The 12742-nt window shown below is 35.1% G+C and overlaps 1 long non-coding RNA gene across 1 annotated transcript in view; it reads left to right on the top strand.

Moving 5' to 3' along the window:
- Positions 1-12742, top strand: part of LOC108520638 (uncharacterized) — a 70474-nt gene that overhangs the window by 22106 nt on the left and 35626 nt on the right. The window contains exon 2 of the long non-coding RNA XR_001882953.1: positions 12300-12352. This is a non-coding gene — a long non-coding RNA (uncharacterized LOC108520638). The remainder of the gene's footprint in view (positions 1-12299; positions 12353-12742) is intronic.

The following is a 12742-nucleotide window of genomic DNA, read 5'->3' as shown; positions in this document are numbered from 1 at the left end:
AACAAAAAAAAAAAAAAAAAAAAAAAAAAAAAAAAAAAAAAAATTATATTTGGAATTTTATTCACGGTTAGGAAGCCTTTTATTGTGTAATTAACCTATCTTTTTTTTACTATATCGAAAATTTTATTTTTTACATTTAAATTTATGCTTCATTTAGAGTTTTATTTTGTTTATAGTATGAGGATTGGATCTGATTTGATAGTTTTACAATAGCTATCAAGTTGTCTTAATTTATTATGAGGACTGTCTTACTCTAGTCATTTAAGACAACTTTTATCATTTACTCAATTTTTAGTATGCAATAGTTGAGCCTGTTTCTGGAATTTCTATTGTATACATTTGGTCTATTTATGTGCTAGTACCATACTATTTAATTATAGAGACTTTGAGTGTATTTTAATATCTTTTAGGTCTACCTCTCTTCAAAGCTCTTCTTTTCAGTGTTTTCTAACTATTCTTGGATGTTTACTTTTGTCCCTGAACATTGAGATCAACTTTTCTGGCTCCTATAAAATCTCATTGAAATTTTCATGGAATCACATTAAAGATTATCTTTGAAATTAATTGCTATTCTGATGATGTTGAGGGGTCCTACTAAAGAGTAAATAATGTCTTTTCATTTGTTTACATCTACTTTTGTCTTTTTCAAGCTGAGTTTCATGCCCAAAATCATATTGCTATGTTTTATAGAAAGTATTTATTACATTAACTTTTGGAGGTACCTGTGTTTCCTTAAATGACACATGGAATTAAACTACTAAAATTTGTGTTTAAATTTAACTCATAAAATTTGAAAACCCTTTTAATATATTCAAAATTATTTCAAAATTATTATTTGTTAATATAAACGACTTTAGACAATATATGTTTCTAATTTGGTTTTTTGAGCTATAAATATTTAATAGAGAATGTAGTTCTTGTATTGGACACCTTCCAAAACTCTGCAAAGCCTTTCAGTTGAATTAAGAATTCAAGGTGAATCAACAAGGTGAATTCAAGGTGAATCAACAAGAAATCAACAAGGTGGTGTTGATTTGTTATTTCTGTTAATTTTCTGTGGTTGACTATTGAAAGCTTAAAATTGGGATGCCAAAGTTACTTCCTACACAAGAACATATAACGTCATCCTTTCAAGAAATTTGTAGTTTAGAGAAAATAAAATTTCAACCACTCCTTTGTAAAACTTATACTGTGTTGAAGGTAAATCTATTATAGTAATTTTCAGTTCAATATAAGATTATATAATTTGAATAAACCCAATATTGTTAACAAAAGAGAAAATATTATAACTTGCATATTAGAGAAATGAGTTTGTATCCTTGAGCTTTTAAAGTCGGTATTATCACTTTGAAAACACTTGAGGGAGAGTGATGCCAGCAAGATGGCAGAATAGGAGATAACCTGCTAATATTTCCTCACAACGACAAGAACTCTGCACCCATCTACTGACAAAAGTCACTGGCAGGAGCCTCAGGAGTCAGGCAGGAGGGTGTGAAAGCCCAGTGGAGTCCAAGGCCCAAAAGGGTTGTTTTGAGAATGCGGACTGGCACCCAGGTGACAGATGCATTAATTTTGCTTCCAGGTTCAAGCCCAGAAATGGCCCTGATCCCCCAAGGGATTTGACTACAGCCCTGTTTGGCCTTGAACCCGCAACTAAAATCATCTTCTAAGGGGTCTAGGAGGAATCGTCTATATTAGTGTTAAGAGACCACTGATATCAGTCTCAGCAGTGAACCTAGAAGTAGTCCTGTGGCTTGACTCCTGCCCTCTTCAGTTGAATTCTCAACACAGAACTGCTCACACAAAACCCCAGAGGGAGACTTGCCCATATCCTGCAGACTGTGAGTCTGAGCCTCCTTGATAGGCTTGCCAAACTTATCTTTCAGTAGATCCCATGTTGTCATCTCACAGCATATCCTGAGGGATCCAGTCTCACCCCCAGTTCTCCCACTGTAGTCAGGTAACTATCATATCTGTGCAGTGACCTGCTAGGAGATGTGCAACCATCTGAGGAATTGAGGTGGGCTATCCAGCCTTTGTCACACAGTAGATCCTGAGGGGACCCAGCCTCAGATTTGGCCCCTCCTGCTGCAGTTGGTGACATATCTCACCTGTTCAGAGACCTCCTGGGAGGCATGATTGTCTGGGACACTGGGATAGTCTTCTGGGCTAGGTTTCCTGGCCAGCTTTCCCATACAGCCCAGTTACCCTCCTCGGATCTTCCCTAGGTCCATCTGCCCTGGAGAGCCCTGCCAACATTGGAGCCCTCCTGAGACTTGTGGCAGATCTGGGCTTAGACTGCCCTCTGGTGTTTAGGGAGTTGCAGTGGTCATGGGCTCAGGGAACACAACCGTCAGTCCCCTTAGAAACTCTGGAACTCCCTGAAGAAGGATGAGCAAAAACAAAGCTAGACTGGGAAGACTGGAATAAACACCTGATCTCTCAGTGCACACACATTGTTGCATGTCCATAAGTATCAAGATCATTCAGGGAAATCTGATCTCACCAAACAGACAAAATAAGGTGCCAGAGATTGGCCTTAAGGTGATGGAGACATGTGGTCTTTCAGACAAATAATTCAAAATAGCTGTTTTTAGAAAGTTAATAAATTTACTGAAGCTTAAACTTCAGTAAAATTCAGAGAAGCAATCAGAAATACATGAAAGAAACTTAAGAGATTGAAATATTAATAATAAAAAACAAATGGAAATCCTGGAGGTGAATGAAATGAATGAGTGAAATAAAATACAATGAATGAAATAAAAATGGAATAGAGAGCATCTTCAGCACAATAGATCAAACAAAAGAAAGAATTAGTGAGTTCAAAGGTAGGCTATTTGAGAACATAGTCAGAGGTGAAAGAACCAAAAGAATGAAAATGGCCAAAGAAAGCTTACCAGATCTATGGGACAATATCAAAATAGCACATTTGTGTTATTAGAATTCAAGAAGGAGTTGAGAGACAAAGGGGCCAAGAGCTTGTTAAAAATAGTAACAGGAAACTTTTCAAGCTGGGGAAAGATGTGAATACCCAATTATAGCAAGGTCAAAGGTCACCAGATTCAATCCAAATAAGAATACCACAAGGCATGTCACAATTAAACTCACAAAGATCAGTGACTAAGAGAGGGTCCAGAAAGAAGTGAGAAAAAAGAACCAAAAAACACAAAAGAGAGATCTGATATAACTGGCAGCAAATTTCTCAGCAGAAACCTTTCAGGGCAGGAGGAAATGTGACAGTGTATTTAGAATGTGGAAGGAAAATACCTGCCAACCACGAATACTATAGGCAGAAAAGGTGTATTTTAAAAATGAAGGAGAGAAAGACTTCTGCAGACAAACAAAAGCTGAGGGAATTAATGGCTACCAGACCAATTCTGCAAGAAATGCTAAAGAGAGCTCTTCAAAGTTAAAGAACACTTACATTGATTGTTAGGCTAATACTGTAATTGTGTTGTATGAACCACATTTATCTTTGTATAAAGAACAAACAACAAAACTATAAAAACTACGATAATTTGTTAAGAGATAGGCAATATGAAAAATGTAAGCTGTGACATCAAATTCAAAACATGGAGGGATAATGAGTTAAAATATACGATTTTTTGTTGTTTTCTTCTTTCCTTTGCAATCAAAGTTAAGTTTTATTGGTTTAAAATAACTTATTATGACTATAAGATGTTTTTGTGAGTCTCATGATAATGAAAAAGCTAAAAGCTACAATAGATAACACTAAAAAAGTGAGGAATAAAACACATTACTAGAGAGAATCACATAACCCCAAAGGAAGCCTTTAAGAGAGGAAAAAAGGGAAAAAAATATCTAGACAACTAGAAAACAAGTTACACAATCGTGATAGTCATCCCTTACCTATCAATAACTACCTTGAATATAAATGGTTTAAATTATTCAGTTAAAAGAGAGGCTGAATGGATAGAAAAATATGACCAAACTATGCTGCCTACAGGAGACTTACCTATAAAACAACATGCATAGATTGAAAGTAAACAGATGGGAAAAGCTATTTCATGGAAATGGAACCGCAAAAAGAACAGAAGTAGCTGTAATTATATGAAAAAAAATAGTCTTTAAGTTAAAAACTGTAAAAAGAGACAAGGCCATTATATAATAATAGCAGGGGTCAATGCAGCAAGCAGATATAATTATAAACATATATGTACCCACTAGCAGAGGACATATATATATAAAGTAAATATTAATAGATTTAAAAGGAGAGATAGACTGTAATACAATAATAGTAGGGGACTTCAACACTCCACTTTCAGCAATGTGCAGATCATCCAGACAGAAAATCAACAAAGAAACTTCAGTGTCTGACAACACTCTTGACCAAATGGACCTAACAGATATTTATAGAGCATTCCGTCTAACAGCCACAGAAGGCACGGTCTTCTCAACAGCACATGTAACATTCTGTAGGATAGATTATATGTAAGGCCACAAAACATGTCTTAACATTTTTTTTTTTGAGATGGAGTCTCAACTGTTGTCACCCAGGCTGGAATGCAGTGGTGCGATCTCGGCTCAGTGCAACCTCCGCCTCCCAGGTTCCAGCAATTCTCCTGCCTCAGCCTCCTGAGTTGCTGTGATTACAGGTGCCTGCCACCATGCCTGGCTAATTTTGTATTTTAGTAGAGATGGGGTTTCACCATTTTGGCCAGGCTGGTCTTGAACTCCTGATCTCAGGTGATCCACCTGCTTCAGCCTCCCAAAGTGCTGGGATTACAGGCATGAGCCACGGTGCCTGGCCTCAAATTTTTAAAAATCAAAGTACATCGAGTATTTTATTTCTGAACACTGTGGAATAAAACCAAAACCAATAACAGGAGGAACTTCGGAAACTGTATATGTACATGGAGATTACACAAGTCAATGAAGAAATTAAAAAACAAATTAAAACATTTCTTGAGAAAAATCAAAATGGAAATACAACATATCAAAACTTATGGGATATAGCAAAAACAGTTTTTAGAGGAAAGTTCGTAGCAATAATCACCTATTTGAAAAAGTAGAAATATCTCAAACAGCCTAATGTATCTCAAAGACCTAGAAAACAAGAATGATCTAAGCCCAAAATTATGAGAAGGAAAGAAATAATAAATAACAGAGAAGAAATAAAGGAAATAGAGAATAAAAAAAATACAAAGCATCAGGAAAATGACGAGTTGGTTTTTGAAATAAGAAACGAAATTGACAAACCTTTAGCTAGCCTAAGAAAAAAAGAGGAATGACTCAAATGAATAAAATCAAAGATGAAAAAGGAGACATCACAACTGAGATACCACAGCAATACAAAGGATTATTAGAAACTATAATGAGCAATGATAGACGAACAAATTTGAAAACTTAGAAGAAATGAATAAATTTCTTATAGCTTATCTTACCAAGATTGGATCATGAAGAAATAGAAAACCTGGACAGGCCAATAATGAGAAACAAGATTGAATCAGTAAAAGAAAGACTCCTATCAAAAAAAGTCCAGGACCTGATTACTTCATTGCTAAATTCTAGCAAATATTTAAAAATGAACTCATACCAATTCTTATCAAACTATTCCAAAAAATTGAAGTAGAGGGCATTTTTCCAAACTCATTCTATTAGGCCAGCATTACCCTGATAACAAAACCAGACAAGGACAAAAGTGTAAAATAAAACTACAGGCCAATATCCCTGATGGATATAGATGCAAAAACCCATAATACAGTACTCCAAACTGAATCCAACAACATATCATAGTATCATTGACCATGATTAAGTGAAATTCATCCCAGTAATGCAAGTACAGTTCAACACACAAAAATCAATAAATGTGTTGCATTCCATTACTAGGATGAAGGACAAAAACCATAGGATCATGTCAATAGATGCCTAAAAAGAATTTGATAAAATTTAACATTCCTCCATGATAAAACTCCTGAAAAATTAGGCTTAGAGGGAACACACCTCAACATATATGCACATATATGCATCCACAGCTAACATCATACCAAACAGGGAAAAATTGAAAGCTTTCCCTTTGAATGCTGAAGCAATACAATGATGCCCACTTTAACTACTTCTGTTCAACATAGCACTAGAATTCCTAGCAAGGGCAATTAGGAAAGAGAAGGAAAGAAAGGACATCCAAATTAGAAAGGAGAAATTCCGATTGTTCATGTTTGTTTACTGTTGACATGATCTTATATATAGAAAACCGTACAAATTTCACTGACACATGAATTCAGTGAAGTTGCAGGATACAAAATACATGTGCAGAATTTAGTAGCATTTCTTTTCTTTTTTTTTTTTTTTTGGGACAGAGTCTCGCTCTATCGCCCAGGCTGGAGTGCAGTGGTGTGATCTCGGCTCACTGCAAACTCTGCCTCCTGGGTTCATGGCATTCTCCTGCCTCAGCCTCCCCAGTAGCTGGAACTAATTTAGTAACATTTCTATATGTCAATAGAAAACTATTTGAAAAAGAAATTAAGAGAGCTATTTCACCTAAAATATCTTAAAAATTTCCAAAATACTTAAAAAATTACATAGGCATAGATTTAGTCAAGGAGGTGAAAGCTCTCTACAATGAAAACTGTAAAACATTGATTAAAGGAGTTGAAGATGAGACAAATTAGTGGAAAGACATTCTGTGTTCAAAGATTGAAAGAATTAATGTTTTAAAAATATATACACTACCCAAAGATTCTACAGAATCAGTGCAATTTCTATAATAATATAAGTGACATTCTTCACAGAAATAGAAAAAACAATTCTGAAATTCATATGGAACCAAAAAAGACCCCAAATGGCCAAAACAATCTTCAGCTGAAGGAATAAAATGGAGGCATTACACTACGTGACTTCAAAATATACTACAAGGCGGCCGGGCGCGGTGGCTCAAGCCTGTAATCCCAGCACTTTGGGAGGCTGAGACGGGCGGATCGCGAGGTCAGGAGATCGAGACCATCCTGGCTAACATGGTGAAACCCCGTCTCTACTAAAAATACAAAAAACTAGCCGGGCGAGGTGGCGGGCGCCTGTAGTCCCAGCTACTCGGGAGGCTGAGGCAGGAGAATGGCGTGAACCCGGGAGGCGGAGCTTGCAGTGAGCTGAGATCCGGCCACTGCACTCCAGTCCGGGCGACAGAGCAAGACTCCGCCTCAAAAAAAATAATAAAAAATAAAAAAAATAAAAGAAGTAAAGAGTGTGATGCCAATTAAGTAANATATATATATATATATATACTACAAGGCAAGAGTAACCAAGACAGGGTGATGGCATTCCTATCAAACTATGACATTCTTTACATAATTAGAAAAACTATTTTAAAATTCATATGGAATCAGAAAAGAACTCAAGTAGCCAAGGTAATCATAAACAAAAAGAATAAAGCCTTTTGGGGTATATAAATAAAACATGGGGGTATCATGTTAATTGACTTCAAACTATATTACAAGGCTGTGGTAACCAAAACAGGATGGTATGTATACAAAGACAGACACATAGCCCAATGGATGAGAATAGAGAGCCAATAAATAATACTGTGCATGTGCAACTATCTAGTCTTCAATGAGGTTGTCAAAAACAAGTAGTGATGAAAGGACTCCCTATTCAATAAATGGTGCTGTAATAACCTGGCTAGCCATATGCAGAAGATTGAAACTGGACCCCTTTCTTACACCATATAAAAAGTCAACTCAAGATGGATTAAAGACTTAAATGTAAGACCCCAAACTATAAAAACCCTGAAAGATAACCTAGATACCATTCTGGATGTAGGACCTGGCAAAGATTTCATGACGAATATGCCAAAAGCAATTGCAACAACAAAGAAAATTGACAAATGGCACCTAATTAAGCAGAAGAGCTTCTGCATGGCAAAAGAAACTACCAGCAGAGTAAACGGACACGCTACAAAATAGGAGAAAATATTTGCAAACTATGCATCCCACAAGGATCTAATATCTAGAATCTGTACGGAAGTTAAATCAACAAGCAAAAAATGACCCACCCCATTAAAAAGTGAGCAAAGTACATGAACACACACTTTTCAGAAGAAGCCATGCATGTGTCCAACAAGCAGGTGAAAAAATGCTCAACACCACTAACCATTAGAGAAATGTAAATCAAAACCACAATATGATACCATCTCACACCAGTCAGAATGGAAGTTATTAAAAAAAAACATAACAGATGCTGGCAAGGTTGCAGAGAAAAGGGAACCTTATACATTGCTGGTGGGAATGTAAATTAGTTTGGCCACTGTGGAAAGCAGTTTAGCAATTTCTCAAAGAACTCAGAGCAGAGTTACCATTTGAGCCAGCAATGGAACACTATGCAGCTGTGAAAAAGAACAAGATCATGTTTTTGGCAGCAACATGGATGGAGCTTAAGGCCATTATCTTAAGTGAACTAACACTGAAACACAAAACCAAGTACTACTGCATGTTCTCACTTTTTAGTTGGAGCTAAACTTTGTGTACCTATGAACATAAAGAAGGGAACAACAGACACAAGTGCCTACTAGGGAGTGGAGGAAGGGAGGAGGGTGAAGTTAGAAAAAACACCTATCAGGTATGCTTATTACCTGGGTGGTGAAATAATCTGTACCCCAAACCTCTGTGACACACAATTTACCTATGTAACAAACCTGCTCATGTACTTCTAATATAACCTAAAATAAAAGTTAAGAAAAATGATATGAAACAATAATTTATTGTACATTTTACAGTAACTAAAACAGTGTAATTGCAAAGTTTGTGAAAAAAGAAATGATAACTCGAGGTGATGGATGTCCCTCTTACCCTGATGTCATTATTATACAGTGTATGCCTGTATCAAAATATCTCATGTACCCCATACATAAACACACTTACTATGTACCCATAAACATTAAAAGGTAAAAATTGGCCAGGTGCGGTGGCTCAAAACTGTAATCCCAGCACTTTGGGAGGCTGAGGTGGGTAAATTGCTTGAGTTCATGAGTTCGAGACCAGCCTGGCCAACACTGCAAAACCCTATCTCTAATAAAAATACAAAAAGCTAGCTGGATGTGGTGGTGTGTAGTTCCAGCTACTAGGGAGGCTAACGTGAGAGAATCACCTGAGCTCAGGAGGTAGAGGCTGCAGTGAGCTGAGACTGCACCACTATATTCCAGCCTGGGCAACAGAACAAGACTCTGTCTCAAAAACAAACAAACAAAATTAAAAATTTAAAAAGACACATAAACTAATGAAACAGAATAAAGAACCCAGAAATAAATACATGCATGTATAGCCATCTGATTTTTGGCAAAAGTGCCAAGAATACACATTAGGGAGATAATTGTTTCTTTAAAAAATGATGCTGGGGAAAAGTTTCATTAAGGAGAATGAAACTAGACCCCATCTGTCACCGCTTAAAAAAATCAAATCAAAATGGATTAAAGATTTAAATGTAAGTCCTATAACTGTGAGACTACTAGAAGAGAACACAGAGGTAATACTTTATTACATTTCTCTGGGGAAGGTTTTTGTTTGTTTGTTTTGGAAAAGACCTCAAAACCACAGGCAACAAAAGCAAAAATAGAGAAATGGGATTACATTAAAATAAAAGCTTCTGCGCAGCAAAGGAAATAATCAGCAGAGCAAAGAGACAACCTATAGAATGGGAGAAAATATTTGCAAACTATGCATCTGACAAGGGATTAATATCCCTTATATTAGGAACCCAAACAACTCAATAGCAAAAAAACCCACAAATAGTAAAGAGTAGACAAAAGATCTGAATAGACATTTCTCAAAAGAAGACATACCAATGGCTCACTGATATAAGAAGAAAAAACTCAGCGTCACTGATCACTAGGAAAATGCAAATCAAAATCATGATGAGTTATCACCTCACGCTAGTTAGAATGGCTATTATGAAAAAGACAAAAAATAACAAAACTGGTGAAGTTATGGAGAAAGAGGATCTTCTATCCACCGTTGATGGAAATGCACATTAATACAGCTGTTTGTGGAGAACAGTATGGAAGTTTCTCAAAAAATTAAAAAGAACAAAATATGATCTGATAATCTCACTACTGGATATTTATCCAAAGGAATTGAAATTCGTATTTTGGAGATGTATCTACTCTTTTTATTGCAGCACTATGCACAGTAGCCAAGATATGGAATCAATCTAAGTCTCTATCAAGAGATGAATGGATAAATATATGTGATATATTTTTGGAATGTATTTTATCCATAAAAAATAATGAAATCCTGTCATTTGGAACACAACATGGACAAACCTAGAGGACATTATATTATGTGAAATAAGTCAAGCACAGAAGAACAAATACTACATGATCTCACTTATATGTAAAATCTAAAAGGACTGATCTCATAGAAGTTGAGAGTAAAAATGTGGTTATAAGATCTCACAGAAGTTGAATGTAGAATTGTGGTTATGAGAGGCTGTGGAGGATTTTGAAAGGCTTGGGAGGGTATGGGGAGGGTGGAATGGGGAGAGATTGGTCATCAATTTATACAAAGTTACAGTTCGATAGGAATCACACTTTCTGGTGCTTTATTGCTTATTTCTAAAACTAGAAAACTACCATCAATGACAAAATCTTTTTTTTTTTTTTTTTTTTTTTTTATTATACTTTAAGTTCTAGGGTACATGTGCATAACGTGCAACAAAATCTTAAAAGTGGTGTTCGGAAATGTCACAGAAAACCTAACACCCAAACTTCCTTTGTTTCATAGAGTCCTTTTTTTCCAAGTTAGTGTTTTCAAGGATTATCATATTTTGACTTTAATTTTATAATTAATATACAGTAAAATTTACTCTTCAACTCTTTTTTTTCCATGAATATAAAAACTAGCTAGCACATGGTTGAAAAATGCATTGGGAATGTAATCTGATTATTTAGCGTCCAATTTTTCACTGTTTGACTCTTCATTATATATATGTATTCTACTATTCCTCTGTTCTTATGAACTCTTCTGAAAAACTGAAGACATTTTAGACTTTTAACTCTTTAAACTTTTAACTAGAGTTGAAATATATGTAACATATTTATATATAATATTTATGAAATAATTATTTAAACTATATGCAAATATAATTTTTATTATTTAAATATTAAGTCACTTCATTAAGTTACCTTGGTGCATAAATTTTATAATAATTTATTTTGGAGGATGTTCCAAGCAATACCATTATGTAAAACCATGCTATATCTGTATTAGACATTGTCAATTTTATTTGGCAAACAAGGTTTTGTGAACTTGAAAAATTTTGAAAATACTTATGATTTTCTCCCACCACTATAGTTAACTATATTTTTATGTATTAAACATAAGAGTACATGAGTATGAATGCTCATATGTTCTTTCACTTTTTAAAAATATGTTTATGTGAATTCAAAGTTTGAGCTCCTGAATTTAATCTCTATTATTCAATTTTGTTTGGATTAATTAGGGAAACCTTTTTTTCCCATTATTTACTGGAGGAGATCTGTTTTTAAAATCAGATTGGCCGGGCGCAGGACTCAAGCCTGTAATCCCAGCAACTTTGGGAGGCCCGAGACGGCGGCGGAGTCACGCGGGTCAGGGAGATCGAGGGACCATCCGTGGCTAACACAGTGAGAGCCCCGTCTCTACCTAAAAAATACAAAAACTAGGCGGCGAGGGGTGGCGGGCGGCCTGGTGAGTCCCCAGCTACTTGGAGCTGGAGCAGGAGAGATGGGCGTGAACCCAGAGCGCGGAGCTTGCAGTGAGCTGAGAATCCGTCCACTGCCACTCCATCCTGGGTGACGAGCGAGACTCCGTCTCTAAAAAAAAAAAAAAAAAAAAAAGAAAAAATACAGATTAATTGTGGAAGAAACGGAGAAAATATGTTAATTTCAAAAAAAAAAAAAGAAAAACCACAAGTGTGAAAATAATGTGGATTTATGAATTCCCTGAATTTTCTTCTACCTAAAAATATCTCTATCTTATTTCAGACTTTCACTTCTTCTCTTTATTAAGGCAGGATACATATCCCAAAGCTCATAATTATATTTCATCTGCCTTTTAACATTCCTTATATGCCTATCATGTATGTTTTCTTTTCTTCACTATTTCATCTCTCACTTTTCTCATATATAAAGCTTTCTACAATTAATTCAGATTTCAAACACATCTTTCAAAGATGTGTTTTTGAAATTTCAAATAATGGTATAGTTTTAAGTATGTTTTGATGTAGAATATAAATACTTTTTTGCTTGAAGAAAAACATGAGGCTTTTGAATTGCATTGTTTAATAGTAAATGAGTTTTTGTGTTTCTGCAGATGTGACTCTGAAAATCGCTATGTTGGTAATCCACTTAGAGGAACATGTTATTGTAAGTATTTGTATATTCTTCATTTTAAATAATTGGTACATACTATTAGTTTCAAATAATAAAGGTCATCTTAAATAACTAAAATTGTCATTAATATCTTGCAATTTCTGTTTCTTAAATTTTATAATACAACTTTCATGTGTATTGCTAAGAAATATATTATCTTAATTATATTTGGTGCACTTTTTTCTACTCTGAACAGTGAAATAGCAATAGATTTTATTCTGAACATAGAACAAAGTATAGAACTTGAGTAAACTCATGTGATTTTAATGTAATCTTTTTCATTATGACGGATTTTTGAAGAACTTGAATTTTATAATAGATATTTTGCAGAATTTTGGGCATTACTAAAAGGCTGCACTGATTTTTTACCAACAGATACTTTCA

This window comes from Rhinopithecus bieti, unplaced genomic scaffold (assembly GCF_001698545.2).
Source record: "Rhinopithecus bieti isolate Rb0 unplaced genomic scaffold, ASM169854v2 scaffold_54324, whole genome shotgun sequence".
NCBI lineage: Eukaryota > Metazoa > Chordata > Mammalia > Primates > Cercopithecidae > Rhinopithecus > Rhinopithecus bieti.
Note: the sequence above shows the minus strand (reverse complement) of the source record. Positions and strands in the feature narration are given on the sequence as shown.